This window comes from Acinonyx jubatus, chromosome B3, assembly GCF_027475565.1.
Source record: "Acinonyx jubatus isolate Ajub_Pintada_27869175 chromosome B3, VMU_Ajub_asm_v1.0, whole genome shotgun sequence".
NCBI classification, from domain to species: Eukaryota; Metazoa; Chordata; class Mammalia; order Carnivora; family Felidae; genus Acinonyx; species Acinonyx jubatus.
Genome location: NC_069386.1, coordinates 101,265,576 through 101,277,892, shown reverse-complemented (window position 1 = coordinate 101,277,892; position 12,317 = coordinate 101,265,576).

Here is a 12,317-nt window from a genome sequence, read left to right as displayed (position 1 = left end):
TGAAATAAGTTAGAGAAGGACAGATATCATATGTTTTCACTCATATGTGGATCTTGAGAAACTTAACAGAAGACCATGGGGGAGGGGAAGGGGAAAAAAATAGTTACAAACAGAGAGGGAGGGAGGCAAACCTTAAGAGACTCTTAAATACAGAGAACAATCTGAGGATTGATGGAGATGTGGGAGAGAGGGGAAAATGGATGATGGGCATTGAGGAGGGCACTGTTGGGATGAGCACTGGGTGTTATATGTAAGCCAATTTGACAATAAATCATATTCATAAAAAATATATAAAATAAATAAATAGGCAGATAAAATAACAAGTAGTGTTATTCTTAAATAAAATGAATAAAAATATATTTAGGAAAATAAAAAAAAAGAAGAAGAAGAATTGACTTCTTGGCCAAATTAAAAACATAGCTAAATTCAAAGTTAAGCACAGCCAAAGTTATGGGAAAGCAGACCCCAAAGGGCCTGTAGAAGAGGCTCATTTCCACAGGGAAGATGCAGCTTATGTGCAAAAAGAAGTAAGGACAAGACTCTGAGAAAGACCCAGACAACTGATCTGCTTGCAGATATTTGAGTTCCCATAAGTCCCCAGCTATATCATCAGATTCAGAGGATTTCATGAGACCCTTACAACAAAGTCCTCATTACTTACACTAGCTCGAGTGTATTTTTTTTTTGTAATGAGAAGAAGATAATTGTTTTTTGTGTGCATGCTTTCAATCTGGATGAAGACTGCATTTAATATGCCTCAAAAGACAAAAGGGGATGGCCTCTTCCCCTTCCGGTGCTCCCAGAAAAAAACAAAAAACAAAAAAACAAAAACGAAGGCAAACACCAAAGCTTGCATATCTTAAGTATTTGCAAAGGACAGCAGTTTCATCCCAAATGGGATTTGATGAGTAACTTCTGTGACTAGGAAAGAACTCAGTAGAAAAGCTTTTCCTAATAAGACAGATGACTCAGTCATTGCAGTCATTCTGCAAATTATATTGAGTGTCCACTAGGCATTCTGTGAACAGACACACTGTGAACAGTCTGGAGCCCTCAAGGAGATGAGGTGAGCTATAAATAAGGGTTCCAGCAGGACTAGAGTAAATCACAATTATTATACAACATACCTCAGTCCATTGAATGTTAAAGATGATTTCAAACGGAGAGCATTGGGCTGGAGAGTCGGGGGGTAGGGTTGAGCCACATGTAAAAAAATACAGCTTTTTCCTTCTTGAGTTTCTCTGGCAAGGGATTCCAAGTTTAAACAAAGTCCTGTGAGCATGTGTCTGAGAGTTCTGAACAAGTCAACAGACATCAATTAAAAATGTACTATGTGCTAGGCACTAACCAAACACTAAGATGAAAAAGGCTTGGCTCCTTGTCAAAGAGCTTTTGTACTAGAAAGTGAGCTAAAATAAATACATCCAAATGGATTTTATATCCTTTTATATGACATAAGAGAGATCATTCACTCATTAGCTTCCTGTTTGTATTGATGCCTGAATGTTGTGTTGGTGAATTCTGCAACTGTTTTAAGAACTTTGTGACTTCCCCTTGACCTCCTGTCACTCGTTTACATTCTAACCCATGAGGGACAGATGTGATTCCAAATAATGTCATTATAACTTGGTAAAAGCATTACAACTGAAACCCCTCAACTTGCTTTGTGGATAAAGCCTAGGATAGTCTGCTAAGTCCTAGCCCTGGAAAACACAGTGTCAGTCTTTCAGTCATGATATATTTCATGCCATTTTTGTTGTTGAAGAAAAGGGCAAACAGTATAACCCTCTGAATCCACAGATCACGAGTGCGTTAAAACATCAGCTGTCAGCACATGAAGCAAGTCACAGGAGGGCAATCTGGCACAAGAGCTGAAGCTGTCAGTCACATTAATAGAATAAAGTAGATGTAAAACTATCTATGGACTCCAAAATCAAATTGCCCCTCTCTTCCACGGCAGCTCACAAAACTCTCCTAGAATCACTTAAGGCCCCAGCACAGTTAGGACTGGAGACTTGGAGGGGAGAAGCAGAGACGAGAAAATATTTAGAAAGCATCCTGCATAGGCACAGTCCTCCCCCTAAGTGCTTCATCATCATAATGTTACGGTTGAGTGCCTATCAAATTATAGCTGAAGACCAAGTAAAACACAGGCCTTTTCAGAGCACTTACTGCTCACTTAATGGTCTGATAGGGCAAAGGATAAATTCTTGAAAATGTCAGGTATTCAATAAGTCATATTCTTAGAGGAAAAAAAAAAATCCTTCCAGAATTCAGGCTTATTATCTAAGATAAAAGTCATGGTTCGTGTCCAGCAGGAATTTATAAAGATAAACACAAATGTGGCAGTACTGGTCCCCAAAGCTCCATAATCAAACTAAGAGATTTTTCTCTGCTCGGAATCATTCAGCTGTGTCATCCAAATGCCATTCTACTGAGAAGCAAAACACTCCGTAGTGAATTTTTCAGCTAGGATTCAAACGGACCCAGACACCAAAACCTTTCAGAGGAGGTAGACTGTAGCTATAGAAAGATGGGAAGAGCAGATAAATTGAGTAAATCAAGTAATAAATCTGAATTCCAGGGCCACCATTTGCCGGCTCTGTGACTGGGGGCGGGTCACTTCACACCTCTGCCCCTCCATTCGCTCTTCTATAAGGTGATGGTAGTAATATCTGCCTCACAGGGTTATTGTGAGAATTAAAAGGGGTGATATGGGGGGCATAGTACCTGGCAGGTGGTGGGGAATCCATAAATCTTGGTCCCCATTCCCTAGCATGGCCTAGCAATAAACGTCAATTCACAGTTTGCTTTTCATTTTACTTTACTTATTTCTCCCACTGGATTGGAGAGGCAGCACGGTCGAGTGGTGAGAGCACGCAGCAAGGGGCACTCAGCTGCCGGGGCTCAAGGCCTGCTTTCATTGATTTCTAGCTTTGTGACTTTGGGCTCGTTACTTAACCTTTTTGCAGCCCATTTTCCACTGAGGATGAACTGAATTAATATAGACCACTTGGAAAAATGTCTGGTACACAGTGAACCCTTTAAGATTTAGTTACTGTCATTATGACCACTGTTGTTAACTGTGTCTGGATAAAACATGTATTCCTTCAAGGAGCTTATTCCGGTTCAATTTTTTTTCCCTCCAGTCGTCTACTCACAGGTAACGTGCATCCTGAACCACTGATGGCAGACGGTATTTTTCCAAAGACAACTGCAACAATAACTCCCATTTCACGTGCTCTTCTGCGATGTGACCTGTCATGACTCCATCAGCAATGGAGAATCCATAGATATTTGTATGTCACCCTCCCCTTGAATCTGGGTGAGCCTTTCACTGCTTTGGCCAAGAGAGTGTGATCAGAGTGACGGTATGGGTCCCCACAGGTGATTCAGCTTCTGCTTTGTTTGCTGGGAACACTTGCATTTGGATCCCTGAGGCTGCCATGCTGGGAGGAAGCCAGATCCCATGCAGAGGACGCACGCAGGGGCTCGGGTCTGTGCTCATCACGGCATCTTAGCCCGGGTGCCAGATGTGGGAGCGAGGCCGCCCCAGAGGACTCCAGCCTCCAGCCTTTACAGCAGCCTCAAGTGTGAAGCCTTCTTAGCTGAGATCTCAGACATCACGGAGCAGAGTCAACACATCCAAATTCCTGATCCACATAATCTGTGACCAGAGTAAAAACGATTGTTTTAAGCTGCTATCTTTTCAGATCGTTTATTATGAAGTTAACTGGAACACTTTCTTTCAAGGAGAAAGCTCTATTATTTTAAACCTTTTCTGGCGTGAACATATGAAAAAAATTGTTTTTTGATGAACATAAAATATGGGCCTTCTTCACAATAATTCACGGGAGTAACTTGAAAAATAGACATTTCAAATTATATGTATTTTTATGAGCTGATGGGTGAGGCCTGGAACTGGCGTTTCTGTATCACATGTCAAAAAGCTTGCCATGGTTTTCCTCCCCAAACGTGTACAAGTATTTTTCTGGAACTAAAGTTTGCAAGCAGAGATTCCTTTTTTTTGTCATCAGAGTAACAAAATCTTTCTGATGCTTCCTACCTCGGAACTAGAAATCATGCAGTAATGTTCAAACAGCTGTATTCAATTATTGCTGAGCATGTTAACTAGTGAGTGATCTCAGGTTCAGAATTATTCACAGCACCTTGTTAAAGTGGCAAGAGGGTCTCTATCGATGCGCATTGACTCACGCATCTGAATTTCTGCTCACCGTCTCCAACACTGTATGCAGCGCCGATGTGCAGAGGCCAGTCTCCTATTTTAAAAGTTGTAATACACATAAGACACTAAAAGTTAGGGTTTGCGCTGTGTTAAATAAGGACACAGAATGCCATTTCTTCAAGGAAGCTTTCCTAGGAACAACCATCTGTCCTGTTGTGTGTGTGTGTGTGTATGTGTGTGTGCGCGCGTGCGTTTCCCAAGCTATCCTGATTTCAAAACAGAAATGCCAGTAAGAGCTGACCTGAAACATTTCCATGCTCTCAGCTTCTGCCACCTTCTTGAGGGCAGCTCCATTCTGTCCCCTCAGTGTTTGAGAGAGGCTGTGTGCTGACAGCGAAGGACACAGGAGGCCAGCGTGCTGAGCAGTGACAGAACTGTACCTGCCACATGGTCTGAAAATTCTCTAGTTTCATTTCTTAGGTCTCTGAGCCCTTCTTCCTTGTAAGAAGCTTCTTTTTGCCTGGACCCCCATCCTACTTTCTACTGTGTCGATGGATTACCCCTGTAACCCCTGAGGCTGTGGTTCATGGCAGGAGCTTTGCTATTAAAAACACCTGGATTTGATTTCTGTCTCCTCCACCTATTAGCTGTGTGACTTTGGGCAAGTTACTTAAATTCTCTGGTCATCAATCTCTTAACCTTAAAAGTGGAGACAACAATATACCTACTTTGCAAGATTCTTAAGAGAGTTAAAGAAATAATGCATCATAAGCATGTAGAACAGTGCTTAGAGTATAACTGAATGTTCACCCCATATTAGCTGTTTAGAATAAATGAATGTATATCACAGAGATCAGAAAAAAAAAGAAATTCAGAGTACAGATCCCTCTTTTTTTTTTAGTTTATTTATATATTTTGAGAGGGGCATGGGAGGGGCAGAGAGAGAATCCCAAGCAAGCTTCACACTGTCAGTGCAGAGCCCCGACATGAGGCTCGCACTCACGAACTGTGAGATCATGACCTGAGCCGAAATCGAGAGTCAGATGCTTAACTGACTGAGCTACCCAGGTGCCCCTGGATCCCTCTTTCTAAGATGTCCTTTGGATTTCAGTTATCCCAGGAGTGCTAGGAAAAGGCACAGCTGTCCAAGTCAATAGAAGTACTCCCAGAGATCACCTAAGAACCTGGTGATGGACTTTGTCAACGTCAGGTCCCTACCTGGGTCATGCATTATTAGCTGAAGAGGTGCAGCTTCCAGCAGGATTAGGATTAGGCAATGAGATGGACTAACAGAGAGCATCCTCATACAGGCTCAGGAACCCAGATATACCCTTACTTCTGTTCACCATAGCAAGGACAGTCTATTAATTGCACAGGGCTTGGACACCTGATTCCAAGGTGTGCTTGTTCTTTAGGGAGAACAGTATATCTCATTTCACATTCATGTAACAGGCCAGACCTAAGACCTGGGTGGCACGAGTGTACCAAAGCAGCACAGAAGTGATTTTCTGGGCCCCACACAGCAGCAACCACCACGGCCCTGGGAATGAATGTAAGGAAGGTGATGTTTGTCTTTCACTTCTCATTCCACTTTTCTTCCCCTGCACCCCCTCCCTCAGTGCCAAGACAGGGTATCACAACCTCTATCAGGATCCTCAATGTCCCACCCCCCCAGTGGTATGCCACTCTCCTCTTCCCTCCCCCGAAATGTCCCAAGCTCCAAGAGACCCTCCCTCAGTCTTTAGCAGAACAACACTCATTGTTCTTTACATAAATTTATTCTCTGGTTAGACTAATTCACAGTAAGCTACAAATGACCAAGAAGTCTTGGGACTCAGAAATATAGGGCAGTAGGCTGGATTGTGGCCCACCCCCCAAAATACATTCAAGTCCTAACCCCCACTACCTGTTTGTGTGACCTTATTTGGAAAGAGGGTCTTTGCAGACATAAGTAAGTGAGAGAGCTGGAGATGATATCCCCGTGGATTAACTGAATGAGCCCTGAATCAAATGGTAAAGATCCTTATAAGAAAAGCAGATAAGGAAGACAGAGCCAGAGATTTGAGTGATGCAGCCACAAACCAAAGGACACGCGGATCCACCAGAAGCTGAAAGAAACAAGGTAAGATTGTCCCCTAGAGCCTTCCAAGGGAATGTGACCTGCTGACACCTTGATCTTTGGCTTCTGGCCTCTAGAACTAAACAAGAATACATTTCTGTTGTTCAAAGCCACCCAGTTTGTGATCATTTTTTAATGGCATCCCCGGGAAATGAGTACATCCAGTAACCTCACCCAACCACCATAATCCAGAGGCCCACTGAGCATGGGGTAGTTTCTTGTACATGATTTCAATGACTCTTCCCAAGGAAAGCAAAAAGACACCTGATGTCGCCTCGACAGATGAAGAACCTGAAGTTAAGGAAGGTTCCGTAACTTGCTCTTGTCACAGAGGTAGGACTCAGCTTCTTGTGCCTTCCTATATCATCAGTTTCCAGACTGCTGTTGGTTTTATTTTGGAAGGGAAGCCTATGGTTCCAAATGCATTTATGACAGCGTAAACTTTTCACTGGTTCCTTTGACTTCCCTGGCTCTGCCGCTGTGTCTGCAGAGCGCAAGGCCTCTGAGCCCTAGCTTTCACACCGCGGCTGACTCAGACGGAAGAGGGAAGGAAGCAAGGCTGCCGGAAGTGCCGTAAGACATAAAAACACCATTTTTGTGGTTTTCCTCCGTCCCGTCCCACGCGTGCTCCTTTGTCCGGGCTCAACGGTTACCATACCGTAGCCCGTCTCTCATTTGTGAGGGAGCACTTCGGCAGCACTGTTCCTTCCGTCGTTGTCATCTGTGCATACATAGATTTTTTAAATTGAATGATATTATCAAAATTTTGGTCACAGTTCCCCATCCTTTCATTTTCAACAGCAATGACGCTTCCGGTTGTATATCTCCATCTGTTTCAGAAACGTTTTCTTCCTGGTGCATTTACTGGGATCTCCCTTTCATTTTCCATAGTAATCAGTAGATGACATCAGCTCACACACTCCTAACTCACGGGGGCTCCAGGCACCTAAGCTATCAGTGACAACGCATCGCTTTTGCCTTCTTGTGCTCGTCATTCTCATCCACCTCTCTTTGGAACTGCTCAAATGTTCCAGCATCTTCGTAAGGCTGAGAGGTGCAGAAATTGGCACATATTTATGGAGTGACTCCCCTGTATCTAGTGCTGTATTCCAGTTGCTATAGAAATAAGCCAGAAAATCTAACTCTGGGTTCTCACGTCTCACATATTCAAATTTAGATGGACTGTGACATGGCTACAAAAAAAATTACGCCATCTGAAAAAATTATGCCAAAGGAAACTGTAGGTTTGCAACAGAAATGCAAACCCACAGTTGCAGTTGGCTCTCTAAATGGATAAAGCCATCATGTAAAGACAGAAGAAGTCGTTTGTCTGCTCCCCTTTATTTTTTCTGGTCTTGAGGGAGCTTTGTTTATAGTAAAAACTTAGGTCTGGGTATTCTAACTGCTCTGAAACTTAATGGAGTAGGAGAGAAAGACAGGACAGAGAGGGTTACAAGAAAGTAAAACGGCACACTTTTCTAGTGCTCGAGATGGCAAACTACTTTTGTTTTTCTAATATTATATGACAGAAATAGAATTCACTTGGAGACTGGCCAAGACTGCTAAGCCCAAGGAGGCGTAGTACAGGTGAGGCTATAGTCTGAAATGTGTACTAAGACTCAAAGACGAAAAAAAAAAAATAAGGAACCAAAACCAAGCACTGAGTGTTGAGAGAGAAATAGCCAGAATGCTCTATCTCTGATTGCCCTTCTTTTGAGCCAAGCTTTCTTAGTTTTTCTTGAAAAGAAATTGAAAATCAATCCAGTATGCACACCACTCTTTAGCTCTTGTTACTACGTAGCATGCATTCAATTTAAAAGTGGTATTGCTGAGAAGCTATAAAGAAATGCTGAATGGGATGGGGTGTTGGGGGAGAAGAGAAGAGAAATAGGGGAGCATAAAAAGTTTTAGATCTCCTAAAAGTTAAGTCTTTAAAATAGCCTTTTTTCTTTAACCCATCAGGACTAGGAAAGCCTGTACTTGACAATACACTTAAATAAATCCTTTCTCAGTTGAATTATAAATCCCACGTTGCAATATTTGAAAAGAAAATTGATTTACATGAGGACATTGAGAGAGGACTTACACATATTTCTTCTCTATGATTTACACCTTAGAATTTAAAATCACTTGGTTGATGGGTCCAGGCTTTTGAGTACCACGGATTCTATAACTCAACCAGGAAGGTGCTCAAATGTTACAGTGTGAAGGGGTTTGTTGAATGTTGAATAGGAGCTTGGAGATGTTAACTAAGGAGGTAGGGAGACTGTAACACTTCTCTTGTCTTTGAAGAAGGAAGACAGTCACAATGATTGAGCTTCTAATTGCGCAGGGGAAGGATGTGACAGCTAAGAGTTTGAAAGGACAGTATGAGGAATTTAAATTGGTTGTTAAACAAAGATAAAGTTTCCTACAAGAAGCTGGATTTGTTATTTAAAAGACCTTCAAATGACTGACCAAAACCTTGCCCATAGTGGCAATCTTGGCTGTTCCTTCCCAGTCATGTGAATCTATAAAATAGGGCAGCAGTGTTCTGTACAGAGGCAGTAAAAGATAGTGACTATGTGCTTATACTTTGGAATCAAATAGATGGAGGTTCAACTCTCACATCTACTGCTTGACAGCTGATTAAGTCAAGCCAGCTACTTAGCCTTGCTAGTTTTAGTTTCTCCAATTGTAAAAGGGAGGCAATAATAATAGTAGGTACCACCTAAGAGTCTGGTGAGAACTAAGTGAAGTAATGTGTAATCAGTAGTAAGCCTAGTGTCTGGAATACAGCAAATATTTAATAAATATTAGCTAGTATTGTTGCTACCATTATTATTACTTAAACAGAAGTAAGATAATAGTTTTTTTTTTTAATTTAGATCTTGTGCCAGTAGGATATAGTAACTAATGATCAGAACTAGTATCATCAAATGGTCACTGTCCTGTCACTACTTCAAGTACTTTGTGAATTGCAAACAAGTGTCTCCTAAAGCTGTCCTCACATTTCATGTCCAGGCTGACCTTTAGCAACACTCCCCCCCACACCCCCCCGCTACAATCTTAACCTAACCTGCTGCATTCTACAACACTCCAGTGGGCCAACATTAGCTTGGGCTCCACATCACCGGGAACACACCCCCTTTTCTTCGCTAATTTGCAATTTCTCTCTGGTCTTAGGGCTTTTGAAATTGGATATGGTCAATTTCATTACTAGTGGTCTGTAGAGTCAATTTTAAAATCATTAATCTTTGTAAACTCAAAGGTGTGCCCATCAGCAAAGGTTCTTGCAGCTTTCATTATTCTGGTCTACAGGGTGGATGGATATACAGGCAAAAATCCTTCTCATAGCAATGAGATCATAATGACTTCATTAACAGAGAAATGGTTATCTGCAGCAAGTGGTATACAACTCTTGCATTCTTACTGGATTTTTTTTAACTTGCTGAAAATGAGTTGCTGGGAGTTATTAGAAGCATCCAGCTAATGAAAGCTATGCATAAAAGCTCCAAGAAAAGCCAGGAAGAGATTAGGTGACACAAGAACATTAAAAAAAAAGACGGGAGGGGTGAGTGGATATATCTTTGCCCAGTCCTTTAGGAAAAGGAAAAAGAAAAATAAAAAATGTCTGTACCTTTGCTTACTTACTTATTTTTGGAATCCATATACGGGATCAGAGAAAAGCCACACACGGTTTTTGTTTTCTTGTGTTTGCTTTTCTGTTTATTTGCTTTGCTCTGTTTTGTTGTTGTTGTTTATTTATTTATTTTGATAGAGAAAGAAGGAGTGTAAGCAAGGGAGGGGCAGAGAGAGAACTCCAAGCAGGCTCCACACTGTCAGCGCAGAGCCCAATGCAAGGCTTGATCTCATGAACTATGAGATCATGACCTGAGCCCAAATCAAGAGTCAGCTTAATGGACTGCTTAATGGACTGAGCCACCCAGTCGCCCCTATTCTGGTTTTTAATCCCAGCTAAATATGAATCAACAAGAAAAAATGAGCAATTACCGCCTGACTAAAACGGCAAGCAGGGGCACCTGGTGGCTCAGTAGCTTAAACACCAACTTCAGCTCAGGTCATGATCTCACTGTTTGTGAGTTTGAGCCCTGTGTCGGGACTCTGTGCTGACAGCTCGGAGCCTGGAGCCTGCTTCGGATTCGGTGTCTCCCTCTCTCTCTGCCCCTCCCCCACTCATGCTTTTCCCTGTCTCTCTCTCTCTCTCTCAAAAATAAATAAACATTAAAAAAAATTAAAAAAACAAACAAGCAAGCAAACACACATAGAAACAAGATAAAATAAGATTCCCAGTTCAAAAACCACCATAAGAACAGGGAGGATCTCCTGACACTTTCTCCGAGAAAAGCAGCCCCCAGCAACTGAGCTTTTGGCGGTGTCGCTTCCCTACCACAGTAAAGGATGAACTGAGGTCGGTAGAATAAAGGGAAGCTACTTAACCCTGAAGCACTGAGTTTTGATCCCTTTTTCTCAGATACTTTCTGTAGAGTTCAGGGTTTGAGGGAGAATCACATTAACAAAGGAAACAGAACCCCTTCTCAAATTTGGGCGGGGCTCTTTAACCAGCCCCAAGACAAAAACATCATGGAGGAAACTCCCCTGCACATTAAACGAAAACCAAAACACAACAAAAAAACACTTGCCATGATGAGAATAAAAATCGTCACAGTTACTTGTCCTGTGAAAGACCAAATAGGGGCTCCCTATGAAAGAAAAGTCTTTCGGAAATTTGGTCATCATTATTTTCACAGCAGATGGGGCCAGAGTCAGCTCAGGCTTCCTCGCTCACAGACACCAGCCAAATCTGCCACTAATTAGCAATGCACCACACTGCTAAATGGCCTTCTTCCATTTGCAGCCAAAGCCTTGGTGACCTGCAATACACCACCTGAGACCACGATTCAACAATCACTGCCTGGAAATCATCCTGCAGTGGCCACCCCGTCCGTCACCGCGAATGTGTGGGGTCACAAAGGAAGGCTTTGGTTTTTCCTTCGTGTTCCATTTTAACTCCTACGAAGGAAATTCCAAAGATCATTGTCTGGGGAAATAAAGATATTTCTTGCCTCACCACCTATTTTCCCTAGTTAATATTTCATATGTCTCTTTCTCGCAGAAAGGAAATGTGAAGGATATTTTTTCTCTTAAAAGAAGGGCAAGGGGAATCTTTATTTTTCTGTGCCTGCATTAACTCTTAAGAGTGCATGTTTATTTACTTATTTTGTAATTGTATGTATTTGTATATATGTATGTATTTTGTAATTGTATGCAATTGTATGTATGTATTTGTAATTGGTTTTGCACCATTTGAAGGAGAGGATATCTGGTCAGCCCTTTTGCCAGGCGAAACAAATGTGCATGGCCTACACCCACTGCCTGACAATGCTTCTGTCCTTGCCTTCTTGCTGGCTGCTGGTGCTGACCTACAGAGCTGTGGAAATTGGGGCCTTCAGGGTTTTATCTCAGCCACAGAGCCCCCAGCCCTGTCCTGTACCCTGGGGATATGGCTGGCTCTGTGGAGTCCATGAAGACAAAACTTTTACATTTTTAAATCCCTTTATCAGATGCAACACCATTAAGAGAAACATTTCAGCAAATCCAGAAGCCACACAAAGAGGTAGGGAGCTGTTCTGGTCAGAGAAAAACTTCAATTCTCTTCTGTGTGTGTGTGTGTGTGTGTGTGTGTGTGTGATGACTGGTAAATTTTTATACTTCTACTTTGTCTTCACAGCAGTGTCCAGCACTTTTTAGAAGGTTTTTTTTTCTGCAACAGTACAAGTAAATAACTAATGATATGTTCCATGAGGATAATCTGAAACTAAACCTTATGTTAGCTCCCAAATTAAAATCCCTCACTCCTTCTATTTGGTTCTTGGGCTTACAATCTTGAATTTCTAATATGTTATATTTTTTTTAAGAGGAACAGATTGGTTATCTTCATCTCTGAAAACATGGAGACAAGCATCTCCCAACATTATTACAGTTTTTATCTGTCTTTATAGTTTTCAACCC